This window comes from Corapipo altera, unplaced genomic scaffold, assembly GCF_003945725.1.
Source record: "Corapipo altera isolate COAL_440 unplaced genomic scaffold, ASM394572v1 24b, whole genome shotgun sequence".
NCBI lineage: Eukaryota > Metazoa > Chordata > Aves > Passeriformes > Pipridae > Corapipo > Corapipo altera.
Window position 1 is genome coordinate 14,225,330 of NW_020884888.1, and position 23,112 is coordinate 14,248,441.

A 23,112-nucleotide genomic window follows, 5' to 3' on the forward strand; every position below is an offset into this window, starting at 1 on the left:
CCTTTATGACTTCATATCAGATAGAGGAAAATTAAAAAGGTAGATATTTTGCTTAAATATAATTTTGCAAGAGTTTATAATTTTTGGAGGGAAGAAATGAATATTAGAATCCAATATTAGAATCGAATATTAGAATACTACCTATAAAGCTTAAAAGCATAGAAACCTTACGCTGTAGAATTTATAATGTGAATTTCCTTATTAGAATTTCCTTTTTCTTCATCCTCAGCTATGTTTGCAGATTTTCTATTAAAATAATGTTTTCTTATTAATCTAAATCTGAGCTAAATTCTTGAATTAACTTTTACTGTTACACTTGGAATACTTTTTGCAAGGCTATTTAAATTCCTTTACTGCATGACTGCATATCTCTGTTGTGAAGAACTTTATTGGTTTGTTGGACGTACTTCAAGTCCCATTAAAAATTACTCAGGATTTTGTTTCACCAGTTATTTTCCCACCAGTGAACACAAACTATATTGTTGCACCTTTCACCGATCTTGATTTGATCAATTTTATGCTTTCAGGTCTTTGTTTCAAGTGATTTGCCAATTAAGTCGCTCAAATACCTTATTTATTAAAAGTGGCTGCATTTTCTGCTTAGTTAGCAATAATGGACGAACCTATTGCAAATACTTAATGAATTAAAACAATGACCGAGGCCTTAACTATTATTATAATTTTCTCTGATTTGGTTTATATCAAGATTTGTATTATTCATAGTGCCATCATTTGAACTCTGAAGGTTATGAAGAAACTGAGATGCCACTTTCAAGTTAGTGAAGCTCTGAAAGGCTTTTTGGCTTCATGGGGAATATAAAGCCCAGTATTACTATCACAAAGCTCTTTTACTGTATGGTCTGGATACACTTCAAACAGAGTCACCAACAGAATTAATGTCTCTGCCCCTGGCCCAGCCTGTAGAGATAGGCCTGTTAACCATTGTTCAGGTAAACACCTTCCAGTGTTCTACCACTTTTCTTCATCTGTCAAAGTCTGCTAGACTGTGAAGTCCTTCAAAAGGTTTGAATTCTGCCAAGGCTTCTACTTCATTAGAGAAGGAAGACTTCAAGAGCAAACTGAAGGAAAAGACAGCATCTCTCCAGCCCAACTGTAAACATTTTCGTTTTGCAAATTATGGCCTTTCTGAATGTGGAAAACACAGGTAGCAGTCAATAAGGAAGCCAAGGTTGTTTATGTTAGTTGGTTGTCCTAGTACCATCACTGTGATTTATTCCACTGGACTCCATACAGCAGTGCTAAGCCACTGTGACCCTTCTTTAGTGTTGTCACTTACCAATATTTATTGCATAAAAAAGCTTTTTGCTTCATTTTCTCCTGCAGCTTTTGAAAATATATCTAAAGTGTACAAGCATTTTCTTGCAATGCCTGTAATATCTACTTACAGCTGGTTTGGTTAATTGTTTTTTTTCCCTACAAGATGCTGTGAATAAAGACTTCTGTTATCATGGGCAGTCAATTTATGAGCTGCACAGACATGTCAGGACCCCAATAGGCCTTGCTGTCCCTGCCCAACCCTTCCTTGGGGTTCTCCAAACCTGCCCACAGCCCAGGACCCCATGTCAGCCAACCTGGGGCTGTCGTGCTACAGTGGGGCTGGCCCAGTGATGCTACAGCAGGGTCAGTCTCCAACTCCCCACAGCACTGCCCAGCCCAGCCATGGGCCCAAGCACCAGCCTGACCTTCTTCCATCCCCAGGGAGGTGCCCGATGCTGAGGCTGGAGCTGCCCCTGTGCCTCCCTCAGCTTCCCTGCTTGATCTGGTAACTTGTAAGTTCGATATCAGCCTTAATCCATCGCCTTTTTTGCTGTCACCAGCACAAAGCCAAGCCTGCCACAAGCAGCTCATGGGCAATATGTTCTCCTCACAGTTTGTGTCAATGGAAATATCAGCAATGCTGCAAGGCACAGACACTAGCAAACAGTTATTTTTTAAAAAAAAAACAACAACCACAACACAAAACTTACTAATTTAAACGTTTTGCCTTGGGTAACACTCACAGAGAGAACCAGATCTCACACAGAGCACAGCCAGTCCTTGTCTGAGTGGCAGTAGTGGCCTCCCTGCATGTGCCCCTGCAGCAGTGGCTGCACCAGCTTGGGCGAGACCCCTGGAGGATTCTGCTGGATTCCCGCCCCCCATCCAGCTCCTGGATCTGTGCCATCATACTGGCATGTTGTCTCCCAGCTGTCTTAGCTTCTTGGTGTCAACATTCCTGCATTTGAAGAAATAGCTTACACTGATTGTTTAACTGATCCACGTGCAGTTTGGCAAACGTGAACGGTTGGAGCTGCCTGGTGATGGCCACTTCCACAGCAGCTACAAAGAGGAATGCTGAAATAACATGACTCTAATTCTGAATATGGGTAATTGTCTGGATTATATATTTTCTATGTAAGAAAATCTAAGTGCTTATTTTAAATAATGATGGTCTATTCTACTCAGCAGCATTGCTCTAAGAACAAGTGAGGTGAGTACTGGCAGATCAGTAATGCCAGAAATAGGCCCACTTTCTCATGACGACACTGATTTCTTAGCAGAAACATGGCAAAGTATTTTGAAAAATACTGCCAAAACTCCAAAGTTCAGTCCCATCAACTTTTGTCTTTTTTTCTGAATGCTGAGGCATACACGGACATGTAATTCTGTATTATCACTCAGAATCACAGAATGGTTTGGATTAGAACAGGAAGTTTTATGTAGTCTATCTCAGCAAGAGTGAAGGTGTTAAAATCTAGTCACAACCTCCAAAACTCAAAGAACAGGCAGCACATTACTTAGTGATTTTTCTTGCAAAATGACAGTAAGAAGTGACCTGAAAGTGACAGTAAGAGGTAATCTTGAAGTCACTTTTCTAGAAACAGATGTTGATTCTCGATGCGTCAAGTTAAATTTTCTTGCTTTTCAACATGACCAAATTTGTAACGAAAAATTTGACACTGCAGCCGTATACGACTTCCTTAAACATAAAATAAAAAATGCTTACATTTATATGCAGAGTATCAAATCTCACACTGTATCACAACCTATTTCACTTAATATTCAAATACTTAATTTGTAGTTTCAATTTTCAGATTTTTACTCTGTCATGTTTTGCAGATATCTACTTGCTAAAAAAATTCTTAAAATACAGTATGAAAAGAAAATTAGTTCATTAAAATTTTTTGAGTCTTTGTATACATATATTGATATAATGTGACCATTACAGTATAAGAAACAAAGTGATTCTGTACATAGCCTATGGACAATTACTGAAACACTAACTATCTCCTGACAATGTTAATAATTCTTTGATGGTCATGTCCCCTTGGGGCTTTTTTGGATTAAACTGAAGTGACTACTGTTCACTTCAGAAGTGTAGAAGGTATTTGAAAACACTGCTAAAAAGAAACCACTAGACATGAACAGTTAGTTCATCATCCTATATACCGAAAAATCACCTTATCTGGTGATGTTTTTCTGGAGCAAAAATGGAGCAGAAATTATTGCAAGGCAGCAAGGCAAATGATGAAGCAACACTGCTCAATCACACTGATCAAAGCTGCCATGTGGTACTTAAATATTCTTCAGAGTTCCTATGTCTGTTAGGCTTTTCCTGTTGCAGAGATGAGACAGCATTATGCAAATTTGAAATGGGAAAAGACAATTTCCATTAGCAGCAAGGCCACTAATTTTAACAGCTCTTTTGTAAAGAAAGACCTCTTCACTGAATGGTGAAAGCATGTGCCAGGTAGAAGTGAAAAGTTCAAAGCATTATTGACAGATATACTACTTAGTGCAGATTGTGCACACAGAATATTAAAAGCAGTGCTGCCATCTCTTGGTTGGTTTTGGCTGTAGTAAACATGCATTTTATTTGCCACATATGAAAAAAAAAAGCCAAAAACGAAACTGCAGAAATTAATACCACAGCATGACAATGTTTAGCAATGTCCAAACCACAAGAAATAAAAAGGTAGCATTCAAATATTTCAGTAAATGGGGCTACCCACATATTAAGCTTGTGTCTCCTTGTTTGCCATATAGGAAACACATATACAGTGGTGGATGGTTTTCCCCTTTCTATTCTTGCCTTTGGGGTAATTTTACTTCCTGAAATAAGATCATATCTGAGGCAGACAGAAAGGAAATGTCTCAGAGAATAGATAGGATGTCATCTGTTAAATTCTAAGCCTAAAAGCATATGAGTCCCGCAGGGAAGATTTCTACTGGATTTCGTTTTTACTCATGAGAATATGTGTTCTACATTTCTATTTTTTATATGCATGCATATAAGTATTTATATATATACAAGAATGTATAAGCAATATAGTTGCCCCGTTACATTGGAGGAATAAAAATGCATTTATCAATATCACATAGATGTTGGATCCCACCCTTCTGGTAGAATCCAAAACCTTCCCAATGAAATACCAGTCATAGCCCTGTCTTCTCTTTCTTTCTACATTTCTGGTCCCCTGATATGCAAACAAGGGTTGTATTATATTTCCTTCCATAGGAAAAATATAATACATATAATAAAACGTGGTGCAAGAGAAACCTGAATACTGTCTCTCTCACAAATTAACACTCCTAAGATTCTTAAAATAGATGCTTATTGCTGTGGTCCTATTCACCTAAGTTTTTACTTGGATACAAAATTTTGAGACCTTGAAAATAGTCCTGTCTAACTTACTTTTAATGTACTCCCAAGAAACAGAACTTGTTTATATATGAATCTTGTGCGGAATATTTCCTCCCTACAACTCCAGTCTCTCATATGTCCTCAACTGTAAATCTAAAACTCAAGTCAATCCCAAATATGTCCTAAAAACAGGTTAATTCATTAGGCATAGAGAGAGTGTAAGTCACAAAATTCAAAAGCACTTTCTGAAACATATATCTCATTTAGGTTTGATTCCTCAATTTAGATTGAAAACGATATACGTGAAAATGATATACACGAAAGACAAAAAACCCCACATTTGTTATTCCGACTTCAATAATGAAACAAAGTTGCTTCATTAGCTATTTTCTGTTACCTTTGCAGGGCTCATCCTTGCTTATCATGAAACTATAGAGAAATTAAGGTTACAACGTGCCTCTGGAGATCATTTAGCTCAACTCTCTGCTCAGAGCAGGTCCAGTTAGATCAAATTGCTCAAGGTTGTCTTCATGTGAGGATTCAATATATGTGAGGATGAGATTCCACAACCAAACTGAACACCTGTTCCCAAACCTGACTGTTTTTCTGGTGAAAATAAAAGTCACAGTATCTAATCAGAATTGCCATGTTGCAGTTTGTGTCCATTGCCTTTAATTATGTCAATGCTGCTCAGGTCTCCCATACTGTACAAGAGGTCCCCCTGAGCTGCTTTCTATCCAGGAAGCCCCAGTCGTTACTGTTGGATGGGATTATCCCATTTCAGATGCAGGACTTAAATTGTGTGCAAAATGGAAAGAACTGCAGGGCATAAATGACAATTGTCACAAGTGATTAAATGAAGCAGAGGGTAGAAAGGTAATAATGAAACATACTCTTTTCACTGAGTACCCACATTCAGTTTGGGTTTTTTTACAGCAGTTATTTGGCAGCTCAGCTCCTTGTAACCCAGGGTACTGGTGCAGGATGGGAAAGGCATCAGATTATCAATTATCTGATGTAGCATGACACCTGAGTAACGAATCACAATTTGCAATATAACTCTGTCACACACAGCTTCCTACTGCTTTGCTTCTGCATGGGTAACTCATGGCACCTCAGCTGCCTTAGATTTGGATGCGAGTAAGCACTCTGTAGTACTGGGGCCACTCTGTAAGTAGTAAGAGAAGAGAAGGAAAAAAAAGAGAAGCCAAAATACAAAACTGGAAAGAAATCCCAGGATAAACAGAATTTAAAATCTGCCATAGATCAAACTAAGACATTCTGCTTATAGCTGCAAAAGTATGCTAGCAATTAGTATGTCAGGTAACACAGGAGAAGAGAAATGTTCTGGTAGTAAGCTGCATGGAAACTAAATAAAAAACTTCCGTACACTGTACAAACTTAGCAGATTAGAAGTATCTCAATATCATGAAATTCTGTATTATATATCAATATTGCTAAAATCAAGCAATTCAACTCGCATACTCAGACATTTACCTTTTTTCTTTCCAGATCCCAGCTTTTTTATCTATGGAGATATAAGCAAAAATAACCTTCACATACTTAAGGCTGAATGGATCCACCCACCTACTTAGCTGAGGTTTTGACCTGATGTGTTCAAAGTAAAAAAGAATCCTTAATACCAAAGTTTGCTTAATTATTTAAAATTGAAGAAGTTGCAATGGAATGTAATCAAGAACCAGGGGGATATGCCATTCTGAAACTATTTTCCAAATATAATTGAACAAAATATTCAATAATAAAAATGAGAAAGGGTCCTTCATCATATTGTATGGACTAGTCACAAACGCAACAAGAGAAACAGACAGGCAGCGGGAGATGCAATTTTATGTTATGTTACAAACAAATATTACTTGTAGGTGACATCAAGAAGAATACAGAGACAGCTTTTGTACTCAAATATAAAACATTGCTTAGAACTGTTTAAAATAATTTATAAAGAAACCAAAAATAATGCTTTTTAAGATGCCTGTTGCAGTATTTAACCATATAATTCAAGCGTTTTGCCTTGCAAATTAGAGTTTCAAACTAACAAGTGGCACCCAAAAAGGTATAGCCTTGTAATATCAAAGTCACCAGATGTAAGAGCTGGGACTGTTCAGCTTGGAGAAAAGAAGGCTTGGGGGGATCTTCATGTCTACAAATACCTGAAGGGAGAAGGGTGCAAAGAAGATGGAGCCAGACTCTTTGCAAGTGGTGATCAGAGCCAATTGCTGCATGAACACTGGGAGATGCTTTTTTCTGGCCAAGTAGTGGCACAGCTTGCCCAAGGAGGTTGTAGCATCTCCGGCCTTGGAATCATTCAAGAGCTGTCTGGACATGAATATGGACAAGTGGCTCTAGGTGGTTCTACCTGAGAGGTCCCTTCCAACCTCAACTATCCTGTGATATCAAGTAGGCATAAGAATAACTTGCACATGATATGGCATCGGTGTCACTGTACCAAAAGCAATTGTTCTGTACTAGCTGTAGGAGCTGATGACAATATGTAACTATCAAAATATTTGAAGACATTCTCCAAGGTCTAATGCATCTTTTATGCATGACAGTTGTTTCTGTAGTTTTCTAGGAAATTAGGTTCATTAGTGTTAACAGCATTTGGGATAAATTAACCACTTTTCTTCAGACACATACTATATTAACAAAAATGGTAATTATTACAGTGTTTTATGTACTATTGACATCCTGTGAGTATATAATCTACTTAACTATGAATTTTTATTCACAGTACCAGTCTCTGACAAGGCTTTTATCTAGCACTGCTTAAGTTAAAATATCTAACCCTGGTAGTGTATCTGATAGATCAATAATAATCTGGACCCAAGTTTTCTACTTTTTCACAAGACACACTCAGGAGACCTCTCATCAGTGCACCAACACACTGACAGTATTGTGACTGATGGTCACAGTATGGAATTTTCAGTGTCCTATCACTCTGTCACTTTCTTTACAAAATATGCCAGCCAGTAGAATTTGTCTAGTTGCTCACCGTCTGTTTGCTATAGAGCACTTAAATAAAAAAAAATAATCCCCTAAAGATATGTTTCTTGTCACTGAGGCATTAGAAAGGAAAACATTCCAAAATCATTGGTCCGGAAACGTGAACAGATAGAAATATATAATAAATACTCTAATGATGTGTTCCTGACAATGGCTTCTCCTTCCCTGAAAACCAATGGGGGCAGTACTGAAACGTGCTCTAGAACTCTTCAGGAAAGGTTTCTCAAAGCTTCACTCGTGGCAGCCCATTTTATGGGTGGGACAGTGGGCCAAAGGGTAATGCCACAGCCACCTGTAACCTTTCTTTTTCAGTACCATTCCTAAAGGCTTTCCAGGCTGCAATATAGGAATGCTTGATAGCGTTACTTAATACTTTTACTGAATCTCATTTCTCTGTACTATGTTATTGTTAGAGATTTTCTTAGGAATCTTACTGATATTATGTCCTACTTTTACTTAGAAAAAAACAGGGATAGATCCTAATTCAAGGGACGTTTTCAGAAACTAAGTAATCACATTTATTTATAAAGACAAACAATACAGGCTGAAGGTATAACTATTGACTGAGAGAAGGAAATGGAGTATCTTTTTCTCATCTTCTACTTAAACTAGGACTGCCTTGCATCATATATAAAGTTCAATTAATGATGCTTTTGTCCTATATAAGCTCAGAGAGAATAGTGCTCTCCCTTAAAAAATATATGCCTTGTTCCATATATAAAGTTCAATTAGTGATGGTTTTGTCCTATATAAGCTCAGACAGAATAGTGCCCTCCCTTAAAGAATATGTCAGTAACAGTGAGTTTAAAGGCTTAAAGACAGCAGTACTTTAATCATCCACAAATTGGCCAATAACAGTGGCTTAGTTATTGAAATGATTAACATACATGAGAGAAGACAGAGAATGTTATGCTCATGAAATCTTCTTCTGCCCATTTTTCACCTTAAATTCACAAAATGTCCTGTTTTAGAAACTCAGCATGGTTTCCAGCATTCAACACAGCTCTTGGCTATTCTGTAAACTGCATGTCCACATCCAGGCCCTGAAGTCTCTGCATCCTCCAGTATCATGACTCAAATGAATCTAGACAGTATCAGTTCTTTCTAATTGTCTGTTAAGCACAAGACTTCTGTTAAAAAGAAATTAGTTGGTGTGGAGATATCTATACCAAAGGAAAATCCATCTAAAATTTGTCCCTTTCTTTCATATCACCATTATAAAGATAATAGATAGTGGTACATTTTGTACTATTTATCTGTATCCTCTTATCTGAACTTTTCACAAGAGAGCTCCCTAGCTATAATGAAGAAGAAAAATAAGATGTGTTCCAAGAAATTCCAAGATTAAAGAGTCTGTTATGAAATTTTCTTTAGCGTCCAGTGTTAACCCATTGCAGTGTACTATTTGAGGTCAATTCAGTTTCCTAGAACATCTGTGAAGAACATTCCACAGTCAGAAACCTTTTACAGACAAGTTTGCACAGGCTTGCCACCTTTAAGGATGAGCCTTAAGTGCTTATGTTATCCACAGCTGTGATAAGGATAAAAGCAAACTTTCTAACAGCTAGGTACCAGTCTTTGATAGTGGCCCCATGGCAGATTGTCTCCTAGGGCCTCATCTGAAAAAAAGATATGAGCCTGTCTCAGACAAGGCTGTTACCTGGAAGCCAAAGAAAACCTACCAGGAGGGAACCAAAAACATTTTCGGGAATGCGAATGAGGCCTGTTTTACAGCAGCGTGTGCCTCCATCCTCCTGGACAATGAGAAGTGTTTGCCACGGATGTGGCAATGATTTTAACATATCAATGTATTTTCAATGTTTTTTTTCTATCTCTGTCTTATCCTACTTCCCTACAGTGCTAATGTAGGATGTACATTCCCAGGAAAGTATATGTGTCCAGATCTCTGAAGATTAAATTGAATCTGTGAATCAAAGAGGAAATCATAAATCAGTCATGGCTGAGTGTCAGGGCTCTATATGTGTGCACATCCAGGATGTTAGTCATCAGTTCCCTGGGTTGACCAAAACCTGCCAAGTTTGGGCGAAAACAACTGACACCCTGGACTAATTAGAGCCAGTGGACTGACTGATCTCCAAGCTGGTTGTTCTTTAACACACACACTGTCCATGAACATATGGTCTGTGCAACAGATAGATCCAGCTGATCAAATACTCTGGAATCACGGAGAAACATTTCTCAGTGTGGTGAAACTAGGGTGAAAATTGCTGAAGGGCTGTTTTCCCTGCCCATCTACCCCTCTCCCTTCCCGACTTCCTGGAGAGCAGAAAGGCATTTAGATTAATTAACAGAGATGTATTAGGATGTTCAACCAATGGTTTATCTCTTATTGCTATACCTTGTACAGAAAAAAATATTTCTCAGATGAAAAGACTGCCCAGAGTATTGTTGAGAGAGCTCTCTGACTATCCAGGAAGAATCTCAAAGCATCACACAGTGAGGACCTTTTCATTAACCAGAAGGAAATGAGGCAATTAAAAACACAGCACAATCACATAAACAGCTTGATTTTTGAGAAAATCACAGTCCACTGCTTGAAACTTGTGTTTATCTAAGATTTCAAGTCTCTCTAAGTCCAATGCAGACTCACATTCTTAAATGTAAACTGAGAGTCAAGGTAGGACCAGGAACAGTTGCTGTTCTCTAAGGAACTGGAATGTGAACTGGTCACTTCAGGTACACTTCAGATACAAGAAATCCATAGCAACCAGCTGTCCTAGCAGAAGCTAAGGACCTAATTGAAGAGTCTTCAGCTATAATTTCTTTAAAAGAGATTGTTCCATCAAGGTAGTACTACATGAAAGATGAGACCCAAACCAATACAGCAATTCAAGACAAAGCAAATATTATACTTACACATTTTGTCCAAAAGGAGTATTTGAACTAAGGTCGTTTGACAAGCCAGATCTGTCACCAAACTGACCACACAATTACTGGAGAAATAAAATTGTGAAATAACCATTAACTAGAAGAGGTTAAAAGAATTGCCAGACTGGTACACTTTCCCAGATGCAGCTAAAGCTGTGTTTGCAGCATTATTAGGCATTAACCTACGCAGAGGATCTCATAAGAGATCCTAATTTATATCATCCTCCTCTGTGCCAGGAGCTATTATATCCTGCATGTTTTTAATAGGTATTGTAATCACATAAGTCTTCATTCTTTTCTAAAACTCTAAAAAGCACGTATATAATTATATATAGTGGACCTATAATGAAACAGCTTTCTTTAAAAACCACTTCCATTTCAATTTCTAATAAACCATTTTTCTTTCATGCTTTACTACTTACACATCAACCTGAATCATGTGAAATGCTTCTACTGTTTACTAGACATCAACTGACCTTGGGATAACATCCACCTCAGAAATAATTTCGGTGAATGAAATTATGTTTAGCTATACGTGAAAGACCTAGACAGTTCTGATGAGAGAGTATACAGCTTAATAGAGGTCCAGGTTTCAGGAATTGCATTACTGCTTGCATCAGCCTAAATGATCCTGCAACAACCATCTCACATTGACAAAGCTTGCAGATTTATGCACTGTGTAGCAAAGAGCCAGCCTTATCACAGCTCATCCACTATCAAGTGTTTGGAAAAGATAAGAATTCATTTGCATTTTTAATGATGGTTCAATGTCTTGACTTCTTTGCAGATGCTACATTGACAAATATAAATTATAGCTGCAAAAATTCACTTCCTCTAGGCTTACTACATATATTTTGCGGATATATTTCTTCAACAGAGATCAAGTACTTGTATGGCACCAACTGACAGACGTGAATAATTATGCAGTATTTAAAGCTATATTAATTCTTTGACAGGGTATTTTAGTATAACCTACAACCTCCTGGGTCAGACGATGGCAAGCTTTATTTGCATTCCAAGTCCACCCTTTCAGTAACAGAAATCCTTAAAAAGGGTTGTCAGTTGATATCCACAACACAGAAATTAATTTTTTCCATGCCTTATTTTTCTCCTCATTCTGTCCTCATCAGGCAAATATGTATGGAAGACTTAAAGAGTCCACATTCATTTACTAATTTACCTAGTTATTAATGATAGCTATTGGGCAAATGTTGAGAGAACTATCTGTTTTGTTTAGTTTTAACAGATACCTGTCGTTTCACCAATGTCCTTGTTCTAAAAAGTGTAATAAAATGAATGTACGATATTCTGATAGTAAAACATTCATAGAAAGACAATCTAAGATACTGTGAATGATCTATGCACTATATATATGACTTCAGTATCAGCATATGACCTTCCTAGTACAGAGGTTTTAATGGTGGTGTAAATCTCCTGAGAAGCTAAGCTGAGATGAAGAAGAATTAGCAGAAACCACCATAAAATTACATAAACCACCTTGAAAGTCCTTTAATTAAGCATTTAGTTCTGATATATTTCCAGGAATCTACACTGAGTTTATGTGATTTCTTAAGTCTTTCATAATTCTGTATATCCTGAACACTAGTCACTCACTTTCAAGATGTTAACTTCTTACACTGTGTGACTGTGAAACATTAACCACCCCTGCTCAAATCTCAATAGATTAACAAGGCAGCATGTCTGTTGAAGGATTTGTTAAGGTATGGTAGATAACATTTATCTAAATTCCATGCTGACATGCACAATATGCAACTTCACCGAAAAATTTGTATTTAAATCAGCTGAAGTATCTTGTATCATTATCACATGCATTTTATAGCAGCTATTTCAAAAATGCAACAGCAATTTCCTGAAGGAGCTTCCATGGGAAACAACAGGAGGAGCAGCAGCAGCAGCAGCAGCAGCAGAGGGTGGTTGTGCGGCACTTCTTCCAAATGGTTCACCTATTTACAATTCCATTATACACTATAGTGACAGTTACATGTAATTCTCTCTCATGCTAATGCTTTGATTATATGCAAAAGGTATAAAAAGTGGAAGTAAATCACTGTTGACAGAATATACACTGCAGGAGACTCAACTATGTTTTGCTGTAACAGCGATGGATGGACTGTTTGGCAGATAAGGAATTGGTTGGACGGTCACATCCAGAGAGTCATGGTCAACAGCTCAATACCTGAATGGAGATCAGTGATGAGTATTACAGTATGAAACTTTTCTCAGTATTATCTACTCTATTATTAAACACAATACTTCGAGAAGCAACAGTGCTATTTCACAAACCCATACCCGAACAGAAAACTTGGCAATTCCCACTTAGGCTAATTAATGTGTGTCCATCAAGAGAGGATAAAAACAAGTATGTATTTGTTGGACTGTACATTTAGTATTTGCTAACAGCAATTTTGTTAGGAAACAACATATCTGTTTTCTTAGACTTCTCTTTTTTAACTTTTAGATTTTTCCTAAAAAATTAAATATTTTACTTGTTTTATATACCCTTTCATCCTATTATACAATTTTATTTATTATTTATTATAGTTTTATTTGCATTCTCATTCATATTTTACTTTAAGAACTTCATATTTGTACAACTATTTTGAATTGTTTTCTCATGAGAGAATCATTTGCATCTAAGATGACACATCAAATTCTCCAGCCTTGAAAGAGGTTTAAAGTAATTAGACTTACAACTCTTCTTTAAAATCAACAGGAATTGATAACTTTACCAAGACTTCTTTGAAAACCTTAATTAGAAGATTGACTTATTTTTTTTAAAATTCTTCATTTACCGAATGTACCTTTTGAATGCAATTTTTATTATTGTTTACATTAGCTATAATATTTTTTCCATATTTTTACGACTCTTTTTTCTATTTTACACAAGTTTCTCTTCAAGTTTCCAACATATTTGCTATGTTCACTCTACATTTCCATTTCATTTAGGCACAAGACACAATCGCAAATGTGGATGCAGCCTTTGCATGCACCACATGTGTGTGCCTGTGTGAGGTACAGAATATACTCATACCTTTTAGGATAACTGAGAGAAGCATTCTCTGGCTCAGTGCTCTCAGCTCCACACAAGATGAAATCACAATCTAAGTCTCTACCCTTCTACTTCTTGCAAGCAATGATTGGACAGATAACTTATTGCTGTAATGAAAAACGTTTCATCCACAGACACTCTGCAAAGAAAAGAAAGAAACAAAAAAAGCCAGGTACTAACCCAGGCCCACAGTGAGTTATAGACTTGGAATTGCAAAACTGAAGTTAAATTGCAAAGTTAATTCTATCTTATGAACCCAGTGAAGCAAAATCAGATGCTTTAGGCATTTTCTCCAGTCCCACACTGAGTTACTCCCCCTTTAGACATCTGTCCTGCTAGTTCACCTCTTCTTGGTTGCTTTTTATCACCAATGCACTTAATTTTTTTAATTTAGTAAAGGCAGAGGTCTTTTTCTATTGCTAGCTTTTGCATCCCTTTAGACTGATGTTAAATAAAGATGACAAGCGAAGTCCACAGTATAGTACACATTACTGCATATATCGGAAAATTTTACCTGTAAGGTAAACTACTCACAATACACTACAGACCATGTAAACTAAATCTGAATCAATGCAGCAATAATAGCTCCTTATTTTGGTGAAGATATTTCAGTGCAACATTTGAACTATTTCAAAAATTCAATCAAAGACATTTCAGTGTATTCTGTCATTGTCTTGGGCTTTTAGTAATATACAGATGTAGTCATTCATGGCTGATTACCTCACCTAAAAGACAACAAAATTATGTGTAGCTCTGGTGTCTCAGCACCCCTTTAGGGCAGTGAGGAAGGCTGCCTTCTTTCTGAGGCAACCAAAACAGTATTGATGAAGATTCCACCTCTGCCACTTAGTTAACTCATAGGTTTAAATAGGATTAGTCCCTACACTCCAGGAGTTCACTGAATTAATTCAATTTCCTCCCTTTGACCTCTGTGATGGAGCATTAGTAAGTCTGTAGGTGGTAAAACAAGAAATTAGTATTGTTCTTTGACTTTTTTTATTTTTTAAGCAATTTTAGATAGCTAACCTTAAGCTGCACATCTTTTTGCATTCAAATGCAAGTAGTGTACACAGGTGCTAACTAAATACATTGATGGAATGGGATAAAATCTGACATTTTGGAATGCAGGAACTGCTACTAAATCAAATTTTTAGAGTGGTATAAAATTCTCACTTTAATAGAAGGAATAAATCAACTAGTGTATATTCTGATATTTGTGTGCCCTGCAGCACATCATCTGTGTACAAATTACAATTTTACTAGAAAATAAGGAGCACTTTTCAGTAAACAAAACCAGTTAGAAATATGAAAATCATTTACGTAGAAAGGAAATATAAACATACTTAAGCCATTAACAACCTGGTAGAAATGAAGTTTCCCCCGGAGCTCTTAACAGTTGTTTGACTGAGACAGTTTCAATGTGGCACACCCAAAAGCAGATGGATGGAAGACAACACTCCCTCACACAAACACGAATCATGAATATCAATTTAAGTTTTCAAGAATTTAAAACTCCTTTAAATAATTTCATCATTTTTCTTGTCACAGTGTCTTCCCATAGTCCCTGATACAGTATTCCAGAATTTCAACTGATATATAAAATAGATTTGTACTGTTCACTTATGTTTTACTACTGTAGGTCCTCTAGAAGGCAGAGCAAAATTTTACTGAGATATTACAAATCCATGGAAAGAAGAAAACAACGAAGTAACAGGATAGTAAACAATTTCAAACACTTTTTTCATGTGCTCTTTACAGCCTTTAGAAATTCGAGATAGTTTAAGGGTCCACAGTGGATTACCAGTTTTGTATGTCACTGGTGGGGTGTCCTTAAGATTCTCAAAATGAATATGTTTGTTACCTTCAGGGTATGTTTTTCAAGTAAAAATGTTTCCAGTTTGGGGTTTCATGCTGAGCACACACACATTAGTGATGAAGTTTTGATTAACTGATCCAGGGTAGGGCTCCTAAGCACGTCAAGATAACTCCCTGTCTGATGGATTCACCTGAAGGCCATAGAATCTATGACTGTCAACACATTTAATGTTAAGTATTTCAGTGTTTTGGAACAGGGTCCCAAATTCACTACTGTCAGACACAGTGAAACATAACTTCACTTAACTTCATGAAATCCACAGATTTCCATGCAGTTTTCAGTGCCAAATTTGCTACCTGAAAAGAGAGAGTGCCTATTGAAACATAACTGAGTTTTGCAATGTTCACCATTAATGACATTTATGAGCCAGCAAAACTGTAAAATGGGATTATGCAGTAAATAACATCACAAAAACTAAATATTGCTCTGGCGGTGGAACATCTGTGTACAGAGATTAATTTTTCAGAAACGTAAGATTTTCCCCTTTTTCCCCAGTAAAAACTCACTGCTTCCATTACGATCCACATTCACTTTTTACACTTCCCCTCTCTTGAGAACCCAGTCATAAAACGGCTTGAATTAGTTTATCACCTCAAAAATGGACTTAAAAATCCTTATTCTTAAATCCATGACAGTTCTGGAAGTCACTACCATCAAATAAATTGGCTATTCCCCTCAAAGCACATGGGCTGAAGACCATGATTTTGACTTATTAGCTGTAGACTCAAGAGTTATTATTGAAAGAGTTTCAACTTTTGTTTGATTGAAACTGCAGGGTTAAACCAGGAAACCTTCAGCACAGAAATAGCAATGGAAGATATCCTTAACTTGAAACAAACATTATTAGCTTTTATCTTGAATCGAGGTCTTACTTGATTTCTCCTGAATTACAGAAAGGATTAAATTCAAGTCCTTTTGTTTCAGTTCTGGTTCTGATATATTTCTTGTCAATTACTGGTTGTGAAAGTAAAATGAACACCAGTTAATCTTTAAAGAAAGTTTGTCAAAACTAAAGGCATTCTCCATACATACTAATTTCTATTTCTCTTCCTTCTTTGTGGAAGCACCTCAAGTTGTGTGACTTCAGACGTAGTCAAACTCATTTTACAGTATCACTGTCACACTGAAAGAAACATATAGTTAAAGGAAGTATAATTTTGTGTTATTTTCTGCTGTTATACTGTAGCCATTCTCAGTCTTTTCTCCTCTTAACTCCCAACATATAATTGGATTAGTTATCAATAACTACTAGAGCTATTTGTAAAAACATGAAATACAGACATGCACTACTATCCCAACATTTGTTCTTTTGAGCTAGACATTTTTAATTAACTCTTTTTTTTCTCTCAAGTCAGAAAAATTACTACAAAGAATAAGCATAATTTACAATGCATGCAATTACAATCCCTGACACTTGTCAAGCTGGTTTGCACTAAAAGGTATTTTCCTAATGTCATAGAATCATTTGGCTTGGAAGGGACATTTAAAAATCCTCTAGTTTCAACTACGTGACAATGAGATGGACTAGGTGCCCAAACTGATGACAACCTCTACTGGTAAAATTAAATAGACAGATAATTGCACAGATTTAAAGGGGCAATAAAGTTAAAAAATTACATTAGAAATATTTTCAGAATGAGAATTCTTTAAAAGCTGAGCAACTTTTATCATATTTTGCTTTCAATTTTCCTTGCTCATCTCTTTGCTCATCTCTTCTCTGTGTTAGGCTTTGTCTTCATGATTATTCTTTTTCAAATTAGGTATATCAACATATATGGCTAAATGAAGAGGTCGTCTTATGCAGGCATTGCAAACAGAAGCCAACATAATTAAAAAATAAAAATCACCACTCTTCACAAAGCTGAAATGATGCAAATTATATATATGAGAGCCTCCTTGAGCCTCTACTGGCACAGAAGAAAAGATCAGCACTGGAACTAAAATGGCAAATCATACCTTCTGAATTACTGTCCTGGGATGACACACACAAGTTATTTTTAAACAGGATTCTTTTTCTTTCCTATGTGTCTGGAAGCATTGATGTCTTTTTTTCTGGAAGAAGGTTCAGAGTCCCAGTGTAAGGTGATAAATCTGATTTCCTGGATGTTTACTACAGCTGCTTAGCAAAAAAAAAAAAAAAAATGTTTCCCAAGAGCTTTACATGCTCAAGTGCTTTTGAAAAGGTTTGGCCCTACTACATGACATGTACAGTACAGACTATAGACTAGACTTCATGTACTCTGGATAGATACCATGTGTTTCCTCCTCTTGATGAAAAGACCTATAATGCTAAACATAGGCTCAGTCCCTGAACCACAAAAAACCACTGAAATACGTGTTTTGTAAGCAACAGCATTATCAGATGTCCACAGTTTCCAAAATTAATGCAAAATTCTTTATATTCATGAAGATAAATAGGGTATGCAAGGAAAATGAATGTTAAAAAGCTGCAAAAAGTCATTATGGTGAGTTGACCTTGACCAGGTGCCTGCCCAGACAGCTGCTTTATAAGTCCCCTTCCCAGCCAGACAGGAGACTAAGACGGAAAACAAGTTGTGGGTATGGATAAGGCAGTTTGTTAAAACAGAAGCCAGGCGAAAGCTTGCACGCACAAAAGGAAAGTGAAAGATAACACGGTTTTTTCTCCCCTTCCCATGAGCAGCCATGGTTGGCCACTTCTAAGAAGCAGAGCTTCAGCACAGGTGATGGTTCCTCAGCAGGCAGCCACTGGAGACAATGAATGCCCACCTTCCTGCTCCTTGCCTTAGCTTTTATATCTGAGCCGATGTCATGCAGTCTGGAATATCCCTTTGGTCAGTTTGGATCAGCTGGCCTACTTGTGATCGCTCCCAGAATCCTGCCCTCGACTGAGGAAGGAGTGTTACAGTGCTGATGCTGTGCTCAGCAGTAGATAAAAAACTGGTGTGTTATCAACACCCTTCTAGCTGCCAATGCAAAGCACAGCACTGTGAGGGCTACTGAGGGGAAATGAACTCCAGCTCAGCCAGACCCAACAAAGTCATAAATTTAAATGCTTCAAGCCTACCACTGAAAGACTTGGTGAAGTATTTTTTCTGTCCTTTGAATTGCACCATGCTTTCACTTTTGCTTTAATTTCCATCTTGGACTTCAATATCTTTGAATCTTAAGGAAGTCTGCAATCTACCATAGGCTTACAATGATTATTTAATTATCAATTATTTAATTGTTATTATACCATAGATAATCATTTGTTCAAATAAAAGCAGCATCAAATAAGCTTATTGCACCTTTCCAAATTTGGTCACTATAGTGCAAACAAATCAAGAACTATTTGCCAGTGGACTTTAATCTCTTCCACAGAATGCTTTCACCTCAGAAGACAAAGTGGCCGTTTTTAAAAAAGCAAAGACCTGCTTTGATAATAAAGCAGGACAAGGGGAGAAAACTGGGTGAAACTAGCCTAGAAACCCATGCTATTAAGTTCAAAGCCCAAGGGCTCAAAGCTGATCTATGAAGTGGGGAAAGGTTAATTTCTTCTATATGTTTTGTATCCCATTTTTTTCTGATCTAGTTTCAGAAATCATCTCAGAAAATCTAAGTTCTAATTTTTAAAATACAGTTGATGTCTTCGGAGAGCAGACTGGCACCTTCGTTTCTATTTGGTCTCATACAAATACCTAGATATATCTCAAAATTTATAGTTAATAACAATATCAGATAGCTGTTAAAAAGAAAAAGAAAATCCTTTCAACGTATCACTTGTTTCAACTATGTAGCTATATGGGATTTCTCTTTGACTCAAGAAACTCTTCTCTTGTATCTTGTTTTTGGACAAGCTGGCATTACCTTATCTTCAGCAAGGCACTGTAAACTAAATGTAAAAAGAGGTTATTAATTTTTATTTTGTTTTTAGTCTGCTCTTTTGCTCAAGATTTTACACATGTAAAAATTTTACTTTAGCAAATGAGAGAAAAAGAGTTATGGAAATTTCCAAGAAAAGTTATTAGACATATTTTTCTTACAGTTTTCTTCTTGGCTTTATTCCCCTTTCTTTGTCCATTCTTCTGCACTTACAGACTTCAGACGAACCTTCTTTTTATAGAAAATGAAGCCCATGCAATTCTGCTTTTTGCTTTGTCTCCTAGTGTTATCAAGCTTAATGGCAACCCATGTAGCCCTGGAAATTTTATACTTTAAACATTAGTGATGGGAATCCCAAAATACTTTGTTAACAGTTAGGATAAAATAAATAAGAGGACTGTTTTCTTTAAATATCAAGCCAAAATAGGGTACTGAATAATTTATTAATTTGAATAACTAATTAATTTCTTGTTAAGAATATATATGAAATGATCATATGGTTCAATTACCAGCAGAAACTAGACATGCAATCTGTAAGCAAGAATGGAACGAAGAAAACATGCAGGGAGTCCAGGTATAGAGCGAAGCCTTAAAAACAGATGCTTAAAATTAATACTGTGGTAAATATTAAATTTTCGCCTCAACAGTTTACCAATGCTTAATTCCTTGGATATGCAATACAATTTAAACAGTGTCATGCGTCAGAATTGAAAAAAATCTTTTCAGCACTTATTTTTATGTTCTGTTTTCCAAACATTTTGGGGGTGGAGGTTATACACAAGAAACAGTGCTAAAAACTTGGAATTAAAGGACTTGTATTTTATTTTTCTTAAAACGTGTATTTGAGTATGAAGGTTTTTAGCAATAAGTAATAGGATTTCTAAAGTTAAAAGAACCCACTGTTGCCAAAAAAATAATTTGAAAATGTGCCGACAAAATGGGGGAACAAAGAGTCACTTTGCTCACAGGCAAACTGTAAAGGAATAGAGAGAAAAAAGTAGCCAATCTAGAAAGACATGTCACTTGAGGGATTTCTACCCATTATTACTGGACAGATATTTGACAAATTCATCTTACTCAATTTGTGAAGAAATACAAAAGATTCAAAACATAATGTCAGTGTCAGCTTTTTAGTCTCAACAGCCATTCAACCTGCTTCTGCCTGCTCTGGTGTGATGCTCTGAAAAGTCACTGAAGCAACTATTTAGTACAGAGAACATTTTCTTGTTTCCCTGCACTTGCATTTTTCCCTATCACACAGACCCTTATTAGGATGTGTGGTATAATACCATGTAGAGGACAGCCACTGAGAAAAGACGCCAAAGTTACTTTGAGATGCTGAGGAAAATCACCCCTAATCCTGTGCTTGGAACTCGGAATTTCTCCCCTCCCCACATACTGTCTCCAGAGAAGCAGTGTGAAATTAGGGAAGGTTGCTCAAATAGCAGCTTTGTAAAGTATTGGTTACCAGCAAACCCATATCACTAGTAGTATTAAAGCATTCTTCTCTTTGATTGTCTACTGCTAACAGTAAGCCTTTAAACTCCAGAATAATTAAGGTTGCAGCCTGTTATTCTTTAAGTCAAGGGCAGCTTTGTTTTGCCTCTGCCTGAACTGTGATTTAGCAATTGCTGGAAAGCAATAAGCAGCTGCATGCTGCTGAGTAATTCAGTGTCTGTTGGGGAAAACCCTCATCATACATCTCTGCTAGGCCTGGACTCATGGAGGTAACTCTGAGCTCCCTGAAGGGGCCAGGCTGGCCAGGCAGTGAGGCTGAGGGCTGGGGGCTGTGCTTCCCTACCAGGATGCCCAGGGATGCCTTGGAAAAGAAGACTGCCTGGTAGGGCAGGTGACCATGGTGGGATGCATGGTGTCGGGGGATGAGGAAAAGCCAGAGGGCCAGAGGAACTCTGGAGCAGCCAGGCATCAGGGGTGAGTGGAAGGGAAATGCAGGGAAGTGGGAGCAGGAGGAGAAAATGTTCACAGTTTTCTACAACTCAAGGTCACTAGCTGGCTTAAAGCAAGACCAGAGGGACTAAATCACTGTACCATGACACAGTAGGAACCACCTTTCATCTCTATGCAGCTTCCTTAATCACTTGGAATTTTCTGTATTTAAAAGAAGTATTCTAGCTTTTCTTTGTTTGCTTGTGTGTGGTTTTTGTTTGTTTGTTTGTTTGTTTTTTTGGTTGGTTGGTTTGTGGGTTTTTTCCCCCCAGACCCTTCTGAATGTAAAAGCCTTTTTCTTCCTCTTCGGGGAGCTTACTTTAATGAAAAAGGCTAGCTTTGTTCATCTCATTCGAGATCTTGTCACAACCTCCAACAATGTACATCTTCTAATAGCAAGATAACTTTAGTAAAACCAAAGTTCTGGTCTGATGCATGGTTTTCAAACCAGCTACCACATAATTTTTGGCTTAGTGCCTTTTTCTCTAGCAAGCCACAAATACAAAGATAGGTTGCTGGGTTCTTCTAAAACTGAAGTTGGAGTACTGGGGTGGTACCATCTCAGAAAGACTTTATCATGTATATGTATTTCTGGTCAATTATCCTTGACAATAAACCACTACGTCCCTGAATCATTTGGGTGTTCCAACACTTTCAGATTTTGCTGAATTTTTTCCAAAAATAATTGAGGCTGCATATCCCTTAGCAATTCTTAAACTGCTAAAACACCATTTTCACAAATTAAAGTCAATAAAACATTCTCTATTAACCGTAATAATCCAGGAGTTTGGCAGCATTGCTTGAATGCACTCAACCTTTCAAAATAAAACTTTCAAAGTGTACTTAAGTTGAACAATTAAAAAAAAAAAACCAAAACACAAAAAGAGCAAAAATATTTTAATTTGGCAGACAAACCACGTACCATTCAGAACATGTACCTAGCCAACAATTTTACCGCTACAAGTAAGTTTTCTTCACACTCTCCTTTGCCTCTGGGGAAAAAAAGAAGTACAACTTTTATTTCTGACAAGTATGTATTACCTTAAGTATCAAAGTAAATTGTACTTTAGAAATATCTTGATATTATTTTCTTTATACAAGAACCTCCAGTTTTTCCTATACACTCCTTTCCAGTGCATCATTAATTTAGTCAGAAAAATTAAAAATAAGTAAACAAAAATGACCGAGGCACCCATTTTAGGTCTTCCCTAAACATACTGACAGTTTTGATTTAAAGAACTTTGTGTTTTCCCTAAACTGTTTTGTGCTGTGTCATTGCTCTGTGCTGATTTTGTGCGTTTCTTGTCACCTTTCTGAATGACGGTAAATAGATCCTGGCAAGTTCCTGTAGATTTACAGAGTTCCCGTAGATCACAAAGTTCAACACTGTCCCAGGATGTTATCAGGATAACCAGAAATCTCTCATTAGGATAATTATTTAATTGTGGAGAAACAAAACCAGAGAAAGTAGGACAAAAACGAAGCCTTAATAGCAGCTGGTGCCTTTAGCTGGGGTGAATGCCAAAGAAACTTTGAAACACAAAATCCCCCCAGCAGTCCCCTGCAGACTCCCTGCTGAATGTGCCATTATGTAAAGAAAGCTTTGCACAGGCTCTGCATAAAACACTGCCTTAATTTGAGTAATGAGGCCCACAAAAACATAACACTAAATATCTATTCTGTTAAATTCTGGAGGCAAGTGACAGTTGCCCACAAGAAAATGGAGGGAGCCTTCGTTTATCCCTTTGGTATTCTGTTTCAGTCCACATGAATGGATGCTGTGACTTGTGCTAATCCTAAAGTCAGCATCTATGCCAGATA

General features: G+C 37.0%; 1 protein-coding gene across 14 annotated transcripts in view; it reads right to left on the bottom strand.

Moving 5' to 3' along the window:
- Window positions 1-23,112, bottom strand: part of CTNND2 (catenin delta 2) — a 631,505-nt gene that overhangs the window by 337,513 nt on the left and 270,880 nt on the right. The gene's annotated exons all lie outside the window — the stretch shown is intronic.